The sequence below is a fragment of the Pseudophryne corroboree genome, chromosome 7, assembly GCF_028390025.1.
Source record: "Pseudophryne corroboree isolate aPseCor3 chromosome 7, aPseCor3.hap2, whole genome shotgun sequence".
NCBI classification, from domain to species: domain Eukaryota; kingdom Metazoa; phylum Chordata; class Amphibia; order Anura; family Myobatrachidae; genus Pseudophryne; species Pseudophryne corroboree.
This window is the reverse complement of record NC_086450.1, coordinates 176,136,201-176,151,391: the sequence shown is the minus strand read 5'-3', so window position 1 is coordinate 176,151,391 and position 15,191 is coordinate 176,136,201.

Sequence of the window (15,191 nt, the reverse complement as noted above, 5' to 3'; positions counted from 1 at the left end):
CGTCCTGCTGCCGGCCACGCCCCCATTCACCTACAACGCTGCCTCCTCCCGGAGGAGGAGGCAGGAAAGTAGGTAAGTATGTGTTATATCTGCCTCCCCTGCTGTGCACATGGTTTTGCTCAATTGCTAACAAACTTGAGGCTGCGATCAACTCAGAATTACCCCCATAGTACATACACTGTTTCTCTTTTGTAAAGATGTCTGATGCCAAATAGGCTGTTATTATTACAGCCAATCCTGGGACATAAAGCAGGGTAGAAAAACCTGTAATTTTGTTTTCTTTGACTATTAGACCGCAGTACCCAGAAATAGAAATATAAAAGAAGGTTGTGTAGCGTGCACTGATCAAATACATGTATCAGTGTTCTTAGGGGGGTGATTCAGACCTGATCGCTGGGCTGCTAACTTTGCTGTCCTGCGTTCAGATAGTCTCCGCCCCAAGATGGAGTGTAAATTCGCCATGCAAGTGTGCGATCCCATGTGTACGCTGAGCTGCAAAAATCCAGTGTGTGCAGTCTCTGCGCAGCCCAGGACTTACTCCTACAGTGCGATGAGAACAGGCTGATCGGGGTCAGAGCTGACGTCACACACCCTCCCTGAAAACACTTGGGAACGCCTGCATTTTTCCGGATACTCCCAGTAAACGGTCAGTTACCACCCATAAACAACCTCTTCCTGTCAATCACCTTGCGAATGCCCATGCAAATAAAATTTTCGCACCACCCTGTCGCTGACCGGCAATGCCCGTTGTTGTCCGACAAGCGTGCGCATTGCGGTGCATGCACAGTCTATTGCTAATTACAGCGATCAGGTCTGAATCACCCCCTTAGCTCGGTAGTGTAATTTGCAGCCTTTCCAAAGCAGGACTTATAGCTCCTCACTGGATGTGCAATGCAAAATGTTATGGTCTGTCATCAATGTGCAGGGATCCCTACAATATGCTCACGAGATGCTGCAGCAAGCTAGTATTGGAGCAGTAAAATATGTGAAGAGTGCATTATGCAAAAGTTTAAGTATGCCATCCAACCTTTATAACTTTAGTATCTCTCCATTCATTAAATTAAACAAAGTTTTAACCCAAAATACCGCTAAATTTACTATAGCCTCATGTAAAATGTACGTAATCATGAGAGTGAGGGAACATCTGGACTGTCGTTACTGCACTTGTCATTTTAGTGTTGTTGAAGCTTTTTATTCCAATGAATGTGTGAGAGTGGCAATGCGGTGTAATGCCTGCTGCCGTGCAGGTGTAACTCACTTCTTACCGTAAGTTGTCCTCCTCACCTTCCGGCCACAGAACCTCTTCAGATCGGGGACCTTTCCTGGAACCTCAACGCTGCGATTTGGTCTTGGGGACCAGACGGCTAGGGGAAGAGAAACACTAGTCACTAAGTATCAACTCTTTCCGCGGCGAGGAAGAGGACACAATGGGGGTGGCAGCGACCTTCACTGGTTAAGTGAATGTCATCTATTCTGACTCAATAACTAGGCTGTAAGTATAGTGTTCTTCAGACAGTTACTCTGGGTATATGTCTACATTAACCAGTACTCACACCAAGAGACCTTATCAGATAGTGTCAACTCAACCTCCGACATGTGAGATGAATCCAGATGAGGGTTTATTTCAAGCTGATATTCTTGTACAAAACAGCAGTAGATGAAAAGATGATGTTTTATTAGAGCTGGTTGGAATCTAAAATGGCAGACACACACAGAGCTGAGCACAGGATGAGGACAGGTCTAATGACATCAGAACCTGGCTACAGGAAATCAGGAGGGACAAATATTAACAAAATGCAAAGCTCTGCAATAAAAAACATGAAACACATATATCGTGGGACATGACACTCCCCGTCTGAAATCTTTAGATTTCACGATAAATCAAACATTATAGTAATGTCCTTAGATGAAGTCCAGAACTAATCTTGCGACCTGTAAGACAAAAGAGATAACCTGTAACAATAAACAACGATAACAAGAAATAAGTTCAGTCGAAGTCTTGAAGCTTGTAATCAATAAAAGTAGGAAAATGTTGGATCAAGTTCCAAGTGATAACCCATCTTCGGATTGGGGAAGCCGCAACTTGCAAACACTTCCACCAACCCACAGTATGATCCAAATAATAAGGTGTCGATGGTATATCATAGCTGGAAGTTTGAGGTAGAATACTTCCGATGATGAGGTGAATCTAGTAGCCATGTCCTTCTTTATGTGATATCTTCCTTTGGAAGAAGAAGTACTAGTTCAGTGATTGGACGGAAGAAAACTTTGGCAGAGCCTCCTTTGGTCACTTTAACCTCTACCTTACAAATCTTTCCATCGTCGCTGGGAACAACCTTGGTGACAAGTCCCATTGGCCATTCATTGCGATGGGCCTCTTTATCCTTTAAAAGAACAAGGTCGCCGATCTGGAGGTTGGGTTTTGGTGAAGGTCTTCTTCCACGATCAGCTGGATTAAGGCTAGTGGTAATGTGATGCCAGTGCTCAGGAGTGGAGAAACTTCTGATGCGTTCTACTCTGTTGCTGACGTATACATAGAATTGTTTTGTTTGGTTGTGTATATAACCAAGCACGACTTTGCTATCTGTGTAGAATGCAAATGAATCAATTGGAACGTCCAGTTCATCCTTTATAACTTCAGCAATTTCTACTGCTAGCACAGCTGCACAAAGCTCGAGTCTTGGTACAGTGTGTTCAGGTTTTGGGGTTAATTTGGCTTTACCCAGGACAAATCCACAGTGTAGTTTGTTGTTGGTTTCAAAGATCCTCAGGTAGGCTACTGCGGCTATGGCTTCCATCGATGCATTTGAGAAAATGTGGATTTCTCTCCTGGTAGCAGCTGAAAGGGAGCTGGGAGTGTAACAACGTGGTATTTGGAGTTGTTCCAATATCTTCAACGACTTCTTCCACGTCTCCCACCTTTGTTGTTGCTCGATAGGTAATGGAGTGTCCCAGTCTAAGTTCACCTTGGTTAACTGTCTCAGCAACATCTTGCCATGAATGGTGACTGGAGCTACAAATCCAAGAGGATCATGGATACTGTTTATCAGGGACGTGCAGTCAGGGGAGGCAGGGGAGGCAGTGCCTCCCCTGTCACTAATGATTAAAATAATACAAAGAAGATACATAAGACACATATCCTGTGTCAGATGTACCCTCTTTGTATTATTATAATCATTGTAGTCCGCATGTACTACATTTGGGAGGCACTGACAGCTAGTGCCTCCTGTAACCAGTGGGAACGGGACAAAGCGGGGGGCGGGGCCATGTGCTGGGCTGTAAAAGCCCATTACAAAAAGAGTGGAAAGCGGCACTTATACAAGTGCCTCGCTAGCAGGGAAAGCACGCCCCTGCTAGCGAGGCACCTGTGATTGGACAGCGGATCCAGTGCTGGATCCGCTGGTCCAATCACATAGACGCGGCGTGGAGAAGTGGCGGCGGGACACGTCAGGCACTGCTCCAGCTGCAGCGCGCCGGGATGCCGAGGAGACAGAGTGCATGCGGCGCTGACTATGAGCGGCTCCCCCCTCCCTGCCTCCTTACTCACAGCACTGTTCTTGCAGCGGTACATGGAGAAGGGGGGAGAGCAGAAGACAGCACCGCGAGAGCCAGGTGCAGAGAGCTGGGAGTGCTTTATGCAGCGGGCGGCGCTAACTCCCTTCCTCCACTGCTCTCTCCCAGGGAGCAGCACTGGCACCTCTGCGGAAGGCACATATGCCCAGGCCAGGACCCAGGTGAGGGGGGGTGAGTGAATGAAAGTAACGTGGGAAGGGGGGCAGCTCACACCCACAGATCACCAGAGACCCCCCCCCCCCCCTCCCCCCGTGACAGGGCTGCAGGGAGTAGTAGTGGAAGGGGGGGGGGGGGGCACTGTACACCAGCTAGTGTCGGGCTGGCTTTGGAGCCTGCTGCTTGATGGTGAGGGGTTATTTTTATAAAAAGGGGCGTGGTCACATATCCGTGATTAAGCCACGCCCCTGACTGTGCCAAGTCTCCTGCGATCTGACTGCTACTTTGCTGACACTGGCACCTGCAGTGTGAGCTGGCACCTCCAGCCTGGAGGTACCTACTGTGGTAATGTGTGTGTGCCTCAGTGTGTCTGTGTGTCTCAGTAAAAGTGCGAGTGCCTCAGTGTAAGTGTCAGTGTGCGTGTCTCAGTATGAGTGTGTGCGCCTTAGTGTGAGTGTCAGTGTGCGTGTCTCAGTATGAGTGTGTGTGCCTCAGTGTGAGTGTCAGTGTGCGTGTCTCAGTATGAGTGTGTGCGCCTCAGTGTGAGTGTCAGTGTGCGTGTCTCAGTATGAGTGTGTGCGCCTCAGTGTGCGTGTCTCAGTATGAGTGTGTGTCTCAGTATGAGTGTGTGTGCCTCAGTGTGAGTGACAGTGTGCATGTCTCAGTATGAGTGTGTGTGCCTCAGTGTGAGTGACAGTATGCGTGTCTCAGTATGAGTGTGTGCGCCTCAGTGTGAGTGTCAGTGTGCGTGTCTCAGTATGAGTGTCAGTGTGCGTGTCTCAGTATGAGTGTGTGTGCCTCAGTGTGAGTGTCAGTGTGCGTGTCTCAGTATGAGTGTCAGTGTGCGTGTCTCAGTATGAGTGTGTGTCTCAGTATGAGTGTCTGTGCCTCAGTGTGAGTGTCAGTGTGCGTGTCTCAGTATGAGTGTGTGTCTCAGTATGAGTGTGTGTGCCTCAGTGTGAGTGTCAGTGTGCGTGTCTCAGTATGAGTGTGTGCGCCTCAGTGTGAGTGTCAGTGTGCGTGTCTCAGTATGAGTGTGTGTCTCAGTATGAGTGTGTGTGCCTCAGTGTGAGTGACAGTGTGCGTGTCTCAGTATGAGCGTGTGCGCCTCAGTGTGAGTGTCAGTGTGCGTGTCTCAGTATGAGTGTGTGCGCCTCAGTGTGAGTGTCAGTGTGCGTGTCTCAGTATGAGTGTGTGTCTCAGTATGAGTGTGTGCGCCTCAGTGTGAGTGTCAGTGTGCGTGTCTCAGTATGAGTGTGTGTCTCAGTATGAGTGTGTGCCTCAGTGTGAGTGTCAGTGTGCGTGTCTCAGTATGAGTGTGTGTCTCAGTATGAGTGTGTGTGCCTCAGTGTGAGTGTCAGTGTGCGTGTCTCAGTATGAGTGTGTGCGCCTCAGTGTGAGTGTCAGTGTGCGTGTCTCAGTATGAGTGTGTGTCTCAGTATGAGTGTCTGTGCCTCAGTGTGAGTGTCAGTGTGCGTGACTCAGTATGAGTGTGTGCGCCTCAGTGTGAATGTCAGTGTGCGTGTCTCAGTATGAGTGTGTGTCTCAGTATGAGTGTGTGTGCCTCAGTGTGAGTGACAGTGTGCGTGTCTCAGTATGAGTGTGTGCGCCTCAGTGTGAGTGTCAGTGTGCGTGTCTCAGTATGAGTGTGTGTCTCAGTATGAGTGTGTGTGCCTCAGTGTGAGTGTCAGTGTGCGTGTCTCAGTATGAGTGTGTGTCTCAGTATGAGTGTGTGTGCCTCAGTGTGAGTGTCAGTGTGCGTGTCTCAGTATGAGTGTGTGTCTCAGTATGAGTGTGTGTGCCTAAGTGTGAGTGACAGTGTGCGTGTCTGTACCTCAGTGTGAGTGACAGTGTGCGTGTCTCAGTATGAATGTGGGCGCCTCAGTGTGAGTGTCAGTGTGTGTGTCTCAGTATGAGTGTGTGCGCCTCAGTGTGAGTGTCAGTGTGCGTGTCTCATTATGAGTGTCAGTGTGTGTGTCTCAGTATGAGTGTGTGTGCCTCAGTGTGAGTGACAGTGTGTGTGTCTCATTATGAGTGTCAGTGTGTGTGTCTCAGTATGAGTGTGTGTGCCTCAGTGTGAGTGACAGTGTGTGTGTCTCATTATGAGTGTCAGTGTGTGTGTCTCAGTATGAATGACAGTGTGCGTGTCTCAGTGTGAGTGTCAGTGTGCGTGTCTCAGTATGAGTGTGTGCGCCTCAGTGTGAGTGACAGTGTGTGTGTCTCATTATGAGTGTCAGTGTGCGTGTCTCAGTATGAGTGTGTGTGCCTCAGTGTGAGTGACAGTGTGTGTGTCTCAGTATGAGTGTCAGTGTGCATGTCTCAGTATGAGTGTGTGTCTCAGTATGAGTGTCTGTGCCTCAGTGTGAGTGACAGTGTGCATGTCTCAGTATGAGTGTGTGTGCCTCAGTGTGAGTGTGTGTGCCTCAGTACAGTGTGAGTGCTTGTCAGTGTGACATTGTGGACAGAAAAGGATAAATTGAATGTCTGCAACAGGATCCCCACCCTGAGACTCTGAAAATATCTCAAACAGATGCAAATGGATGGTTATATCATGAAGTACTGATATAAAGCCAACTACCTAATTTATAAGCCCAACAGAGCAGATGTATAATACGGGTTGGTGGTGCTCCCCAGAGCCAAATAAACAGAGAGAATACACTTAGAAGAAAGAATGCTCTTTTTTGGGGGGCACGCTTGAAAATGACCGCAGGGTTGTAAATGCACACTTAGAAAAAATTAAAACATAACTTTTATTATTCCATCTTAAAAAGAGTACAGTTCCCCAAAATACTTAGACATACCAAACATTGAATTAAATCAAACGTAAAAGTGACCTTTAATGTATACACAATTTGTTGATCACATAATCCGATAATCACTACTCTAGTCATAAATGACAATACCAATTAATGTTTTACGCCAAAAAGATCTGAAATGTTTACAAATGACTGAAACTGCACATGTAATATAGGAGCAATTCAAACTGGGACCTCATTCATTATCCGCATAACACTCGGTCAAAAGCATAAATACAAAAAACAAGTTAATTGGCATTAATGATCCTTAATCATATTGCTCCCTAACCGTCAATTATTGTGATATTTGAAAAAGATCACATAAATATAAAATAATGTAAAGTTAGAGTAACCCAATATGGAAAAAACACAATTGTCACCTCAATTAGTAAAGTATTGAGGTCCTTTAGAATAACAGTATAGGCTTGTATTAGAGAGAACAGTATTCACCTCAATTGATCAAGCATGAGCGTCCCAGGAGCAACAATGGTGGTCATTCCGAGTTGTTCGCTCATTGCCGATTTTCGCTATATTGCGATTTTCCGCTTACTGCGCATGCGCAATGTCCGCAGTGCGACTGCGCCAAGTAAATTTGCTATGCAGTTAGGTATTTTACTCACGGCATTGCGAGGTCTTTTCTTTGTTCTGGTGATCGTAATGTGATTGACAGGAAGTGGGTGTTTCTGGGCGGAAACTGGCCGTTTTAAGGGTGTGTGTGAAAAAACGCTGCAGTTTCTGGGAAAAACGCGGGAGTGGCTGGAGAAACGGGGGAGTGTCTGGGCGAACACTGGGTGTGTTTGTGACGTCAAACCAGGAACGAAACTGACTGAACTGATCGCAGTGGCAGAGTAAGTCTGGAGCTACTCAGAAACTGCTAAGAAATTTCTACTCGCAATTTTGAGAATCTTTCGTTCGCAATTTTGCTATACTAAGATACACTCCCAGAGGGCGGCAGCTTAGCGTGTGCAATGCTGCTAAAAGCAGCTAGCGAGCGAACAACTCGGAATGAGGGCCAATATACTGTAAGCTTGTGATAAAGATAACAGAAACGCTGATGTGTTCTAATTGCTAAAACGTTTGTTGCTTATGTAAGTGGTAGCAACACTGTTATTTTATGATTGCCACATTGTTAGAATTTTTTGTTGAAGAAAGCGATTGATACAATTTGATTCAGCAGATTGTGCAGTAACATAGTTATTTGCATAGGTATTTCCAGTTAAAACAGGAATACATAATTGTGTACCTGCACTGTATAATGTACTGTAAATAAAAAAAATAAGACAGAACACTTCTGCTGTTGGTGTTAGATGCTGATCGTAACCCTGATGCCAAAGGACAGTGCAGGGAGACTACAACAAATTCGCCAATGAGAGAGTGCTGAAAAATAGGAAAAAATATTGAGCTAATATGTGAGGTAAATTACCGAGAGTGTAGTACAGTATATAGTGATAGAGGGTCCCTTCTGCTGTCTGCGTTAGGGGGAACGGGTCACCCTGATACTAAAAAGCTTTTCCGTGTGCCCTTCACGATCGCTGATAAGAGCAGGACCAGAAAAAAATGTGTGCATTTACATCCCTGTGGACATTTTCAAGCGTGCCCCCCAAAAAGTGTATTTTCAGTGTGACATTGTGTGAGCTCACCCGTGCTGTTCCACGGACCCCGGGATGTACTGTTTATGTTGTATTTTATATTGTGCTATACCTAGTGTCACCCTCTCCGTGTAACCCACTGCTGTCATCCTCTCCACAGCATCACCCTCTCTCTGGCACCCACTTCTGTCACCCTCTCCCTGGTGTCACCCTCTCCCTGTCTCCCAATGCTGTCAGTGTCACCTTCTCTCTGGCACCCACTTCTGTCACCCTCTCCCTGGTGTCACCCTCTCCCTGTCTCCCAATGCTGTCAGTGTCACCTTCTCTCTGGCACCCACTTCTGTCACCTTCTCCCTGGTGTCACCCTCTCCCTGTCTCCCAATGCTGTCAGTGTCACCTTCTCTCTGGCACCCACTTCTGTCACCCTCTCCCTGTTTCCCTAATGCTGTCAGTGTCACCTTCTCTCTGACACCCACTTCTGTCACCCTCTCCCTGGTGTCACCCACTCTGTCACCCAATGCTGTCAGCATCACCTTCTCTGTGTCACCCAATGCTGTCATCCTTTCCCTGGTGTCACCCTCTCTGTCTCCCAATGCTGTCAGTGTCACCTTCTCTCTGTGACCCACTGCTGTCACCCTCTCCCTGGCATCACCCTCCCCCCTTAATATTTATTTTTTATATTACAAAATTTACAATATATTAGCCGCCTGCTCATCACAAGTTTGGCAGTGGCTGCATCGCACTGAGATGCAAATTAGCGGCAGGGGGGCCAGGATGGTTGATGGCGGCAATTTTGTAGTAGATTGGCATAGGCAGCAGCCATTAGCAGCAGCAGCAGCAGTGGGTATTGGCTTGTGGGGCAGTAGCAGACATCAGCTCAGCGGTGGTAGGGGTCATCGGTGGGCCTCAGCGTACATTATGGCTGCAGTGCCTCACCAGCCACTGACCTCACCGCACGCCACTGCTGTTTATGACAGATAAAACTCCTCGTTTGGTGAAAGGTTTGTCATAGCCTGATACTTGGAATGTAAATATGTCTTGTTTAATGTCCCAGAGCAAGCCTAGGCTGCGTTGTATGGGAGGAACATCAGAACCAAGATCAAGATCTTTCAAGTTGGTGGCATGATCATCAGAAGGAAATGCTTCCATTACTTTCTGGCTGTTGGAGATAATCTTGTGGAGCCTGAGGTTTGCTACAGAAAGCATTTCTTGTGTTCTGGTGAGGAGATCGATTACCTCTTCACTTGTGGGTAGGGATTTAAGTCCGTCGTCAACATAGAAGTTCTTTTCAACAAAATGACGAGCGTCAGATCCATAGTCCTTCTCACCTTCTTGGGCTGTTCTTCTGAGTCCATAGATTGCTACAGCAGGAGAAGGGCTGTTGCCAAATACGTGTACCTTCATCCGGTAATCTATGCCTTCATTATTGACGTTGTTGTCTTTGTGCCACAGGAACCTCAGGTAGTTCCGATTGTCTTCCCTGACTATGAAGCAATGGAACATTTGCTGGATGTCAGCTACTACTGCCACAGGCTCTTCTCTAAAGCGAATTAGCACTCCTATGAGGCTGTTGTTTAGGTTTGGCCCAGTAAGGAGCAGATTGTTGAGGGAGACGTCATCATACTGAGCGCTGGAATCAAAAACCACTCTAATTTGATTGGGTTTCCGTGGGTGATACACACCAAAGGATGGAAGGTACCAGCATTCTTCTCCTTCCTTTACTGGTGGTGCAGGTACTGCGTGATCTCTGTCAAATATGTTTTGCATGAAATCCACAAAATGTTTTTCCATCTCTGGTTTCCTCTTTAGAGTTCGTTTTAAAGAGGAAAATCTAGCAACTGCTTGCTGTAGATTGTTTGGTAGTTTAACTCTTGGAAAGCGGAAGGGTAAAGGTGCTACCCAGCTGTTGGAATCGTCTTGAGTGAAATCTTTGTCCATTATCTTGAGAAATTCTCTATCTTCTCTCGCAGATGCTAACTTGTTGTCCTCATTTGTTGAATTGAACACTGTCGATCCGAGGCTGTCGTCCCACGACAGGACCATGTTCATGTTATCTTGATTGCTATGCTGCGAATTACTGCTGCCCAGCTTCTCTTTCACCCAGTAGTGATGTGGGCATGGCTGAAAACAGATGCTGCGACCGTTAAGCAAGATGTTTGTCTTGAATGAGGAAATATTGGTAGGCGTCGTCATCTTGTCTATACAGACATTGCCTATGATAACCCAGCCTAGATCAAGACGTTGGGCAAATGGAGCATCATTTGGTCCATTGATGTGTTGACGTACTTTATGTACCCTGAGAATGTCTCTACCAAGCAGAAGTAAGATCTTTGCATTTTTGTCAAGGGTTGGTATTTCGTTGGATATAGGCCTTAGGTGAGTGTGATGAAGAGCGGCCTCTGGGGTAGGAATCTCCTCTTCGTTGGATGGTATCTCATTACATTCAACAAGTGTGGGTAAGGGTATCTCAAGATTGTCCTTGAGAGAAGCTACAACCAGTCCACTGGCTCTTCTTCCAGATTCCTCTGTAATTCCACTACAGGTACCCAAGGTGTAGGGGTAAGCATCTCCCTTTAAGTTTAACAGATCAAAGAGTTCTGATCTTGCGAGTGATTGGTTTCTCTGGTCGTCCAAGATGGTGTACACCCTTAGAGTCTTTTCTGGCTGTCCCTTGGGGTATACTTTGACTAGACATATCTTTGCACAAAACTTGTCCCGGAGATCTTCCCCACAGACTTTAGTGCATGAAGAAGATACAGTAGTAGGACTTGCTGTTTGATCTGCATTCTCCCCGCCATGCCTTGGTGCAGAGGGGAAATGTGCAGGGGGTGTAGTATTGGGTTGAGATGGGTGCAGCGCCTGCACGTGGTCCTCACAGCCGCACTCTATGCACTTAATAGCAGTTTTACAGTCTTTAGCAAAATGTTCAGTAGAAGCACAACATCTGAAACATACCCCAAAAATCTTTAGAAGTTCCTTGCGTTCCTGGAGGGGTTTCTTTCTGAAACCGATGCATTTCTTGAGGGGATGTGGCTTCTTATGAATGGGACACATGCGGTTGGGGTTTTCGATCCTATCACCTTGGTTGCTCTTGACAGGAGCTGATGCTGGTGTGGGAAGGATTTCAGTCTTTTTCACTGATACTGGACCTCTGTGGTTCTTTTAGTTAGAGCGTGGGCTGTCAAACTTAGGGGTAGGTGAACCAGGATGATTTTACTCACTGTAGGAGAAGCTTGGGTCATTCTTGGATTCCGCAATGTTCTTGACAAACTCACAGAAGTAAGAAAAGGGGGGAAAGGAGACTCGATTTTCTCTTTTATATCTTGACCCAAGTGTAGTCCACCTTTCTTGAATACCGTATGGCAGCTTGGAAACTATTGGGTTTACCCCATGAGCTGTGTCCAGGTAACTGAGGCCAGGTAAGTGAGTGTCCATTTTGGCCAGCTGGAGTTCAAAGAGTAGGTCACTGAGTTCTTGGAATTTCTCATTGTCCTTGCCGGATATTTTTGGAAAATCCTGCAGCCGTTTGAACAGAGCATTCTCTATGGCTTCGGGACTTCCAAAGCTTCGTTCTAACCTTTCCCAAGCAGCAAAGAGGCCTGCCGCAGGATTATCAATGTGGACGGATCTGAGTCTCTTGACACGTTCTGTAGACTGTGGGCCCAGCCACGTGATCAGCAGATCTAGTTCTTCAGCAGCAGTAATACCAAGGTTATTAGTTGTGGATCTGAAGGCACGTTTCCAACCTCTGTAGTTCTCGGGCTGGTCATCAAACCTAGTGAGGCTGGTCTTAATAAGTTCACGACGAACCATGAATCTTGCAAAGTCTGACATGTCTGTTTTCTCTGACTTTGGGCAAGGAATTGCTGGCTGTGTAGTGCTGTTCATATTATTTGTGGTGTTCTGGGTAAGAGACATAGGGAGATAGGGCGGTGCATAGGCATTCAGCCTAAGAGCTGGTTTAAGGTCTGTAGGTCTCGCTGCATATGGAACTGTGTGGTTGCCAGGGATTTGGTGACTTACTGGCATATTGGGTTGTGACCAGGCATTTGTATATTGAGTTTGTTGAGGTGTTGGGCCTTGGTGCACTGTGGTGTGTGAAAATGGGTCAGGATGACCAAGTGATTGTGCATTGTACTGACCTTGGATGTGGCGTGTTGCATAGGGATCGGAGTCTTTTTGTTCTGGAAAGATGTCCGCACTGTCAGGAATGTTTGCAGCAATCAGGGGTTCACTGTTTTGACTTAGGACATAGTCTCTTGTGCGCTTAAGAGGATCCTCCACATCCACTTCACTTGAACTGATGCTGTCCCTTTCACTTCCACTGCCAGCTTGTTCCAAAACCTTTAACCGTACCATTGCTGTGGCATACTCACATTGTTTCTCTAGAGCTTTCATTTCTACTCTTTCACGTGCTGCTCTAGATTCCATTTCTGCTTTCCGTTGTGCAAAATCGGCTTGTATTTTAGCAGTTTCTGCTTCTGCACGTGCATTTACAAGTTGTTCGCTGAGCATGGAATATTTTGAGCTTCGTGACTTAGATGATCGTTTTGAATGCCTGGTGGACACAGAAATGCGTGATGATGTTTCCAATAATTGTGCAATTCTGGCTGCTGTCTTAGACTTAACTTCACGCAATAGACTGTCTCGATCCAAATTAAGACGATTAAAGTTTTGCAGTTCTTCTAAAGAATCCTGGCTATTGAGTTTCTTCAAAATGCTTATATATTCCTTACTTGACACTTTATAAAGTTCATATACTGAACAAAGCTGTCCTAGTGCACCCTCTAGCGGTGACACATCACAAACAGGCTGAGAAATGGTGGACATATGACCTTGCAATTTTTGCCATAAGTTTAGCACAGTGGAAGAAAGTTCATGTTTCCTACCTTCAAGATTCTCTTTTACCTTCCATGTAGGCTTTGCAGGGCGTTTAGACTGCAGGTTGAGATCCATAACTTCTCCTTGTTCTGATTGTAAACATTGCTCATCCTGAATAGCCTGAACTGTATTTCCTTCAGCCATGATAGTACAGGAAAATGGATCTGAATAAGGCTAGAGTAAGTTTGTAGCTGGTTATGCTATAATGAGCTGTGTTATAGCTGCAAACACTGATTTCCTGTTACACTGCAGGCAAGCTTGTTATGTATTTGTATCTGCAGAAGCTGCAACTGGCTTACTGGTAGTTTTTATCAAACATCTTTTCACTATTCTGACTCAATAACTAGGCTGTAAGTATAGTGTTCTTCAGACAGTTACTCTGGGTATATGTCTACATTAACCAGTACTCACACCAAGAGACCTTATCAGATAGTGTCAACTCAACCTCCGACATGTGAGATGAATCCAGATGAGGGTTTATTTCAAGCTGATATTCTTGTACAAAACAGCAGTAGATGAAAAGATGATATTTTACCAGAGCTGGTTGGAATCTAAAATGGCAGACACACACAGAGCTGAGCACAGGATGAGGGCAGGTCTAATGACATCAGAACCTGGCTACAGGAAATCAGGAGGGACAAATATTAACAAAATGCAAAGCTCTGCAATAAAAAACATGAAACACATATATCGTGGGACATGACATCATCACTGGCCCTAAGGCCTCAGCCACCCAATCGTCACCTATTGGCATTTGCACACCAGGTGGAGGCGAGCCTCACTCGGCCTAGCGAGGTCTCACGAATCGGCGCCCAACATGGACCAAGACACACAAAGAGGGCAATACTCACACAGCCTCTCTTGTCACAGCCGTCCACTTCAGGTTCACGGGATGGTAGGGCATGTGGGACGGGACCAACTCTCCACAGCCTCTCCGATCCCAAACAGTGTACAGAAAGTGAGGGCCAGCCAGCCCTTCACACCCAACTAGCAGCAGGCCTCGAGCAAGCTGCCTCACAGCCCACTTGCTGCAGGGACCCAGCCGGAGACGGGTCTGTTTATGTGGACACAGACCCTGGGGGGCCTGACTATATGGGCACGGACCTAATGCCTGTATACACTCATGGGCCTAGCGCCCTTTACTGGAGACTCAGGCCTAATGCCTATAATCACCCACAGGCCTAATGCCCGCCTACCAGATTCCCCCAGTGACATTGGCTTAATGCCAAGATCACTGCCAGAAAACTTTTTCTCCTAACTTACCCACAGGCCTAGTGCTTGTATTGGTCCCACAGGCCTAGTGCCTGCCTAGCAGAAGAAGTGTAACCTTGGCCTAATGCCAAGACTACTAATGCAAGTACAGCCTCGTTTCTCCTAACTACCCCTCAGGCATAATGCCTGCATGTGCCCACAGGCCTAATGCCTGATGACCCGGGGGTCTAGAGAGGACTATATGTAAGTAGTGAGGGCCCAAGGTAGCCTACAAGACTGAGAGAGGCTGCAGTGGGGAGCTTCATTAGCTCTCTTACTTCCCACACACTGCAGCACTCTCCGCCGGTCCTCCACCGCTGGGCTCCTTGTTTGGCCTCCTCCGCCCGCTCAGCGGCCGCTTCTTCTGTCTTCACAGCCACCACCGTTGCCGCCGTCTCTTCTGTCTTCTTCCTCTGGAGCTCTTCTTGCTTCAGCGCCCGGCGCCCGACTGCGCTCTCCCGCTGCACAGCGTCTGTTATATCACGCCAGGAGGGGGCAGAGCTATGACGCACCGAGCCCTGATTGGCTCATCATGGCCTGTCTCCATTGGCTGCTCAGGCATGAGCCCCAATTGGCTCACGCCTGGCGTGCCATTCAAACAGTCACGAACGGATTGGAGGGGCTTGAATCCTAACGGATGCAAGTCCCTCTATACTGGGAACCCGACGCTGCGCCGCATCCCGCCGTGAGCTGACGCCCGCCAAAGGGGAATGGAGGTAAGGATTCTCCATTCCCTCCCCAGCATGGTACCAACTTACAAATGCACAATCCTGTACATACTGTGTGTATGTACTGTATGTGTGTGTGCATTTGTATACTAGGGAATTTTAGGCCTAATTCAAGGTTGATTGCAAAAGCAAAATCTTTCTCTAATGGCCAAAACCTGCGGGGAGGGGGGGGGGGGGGGGGCAGATATAACATGTGCAGAGAGAGTTAGATTTGGGTG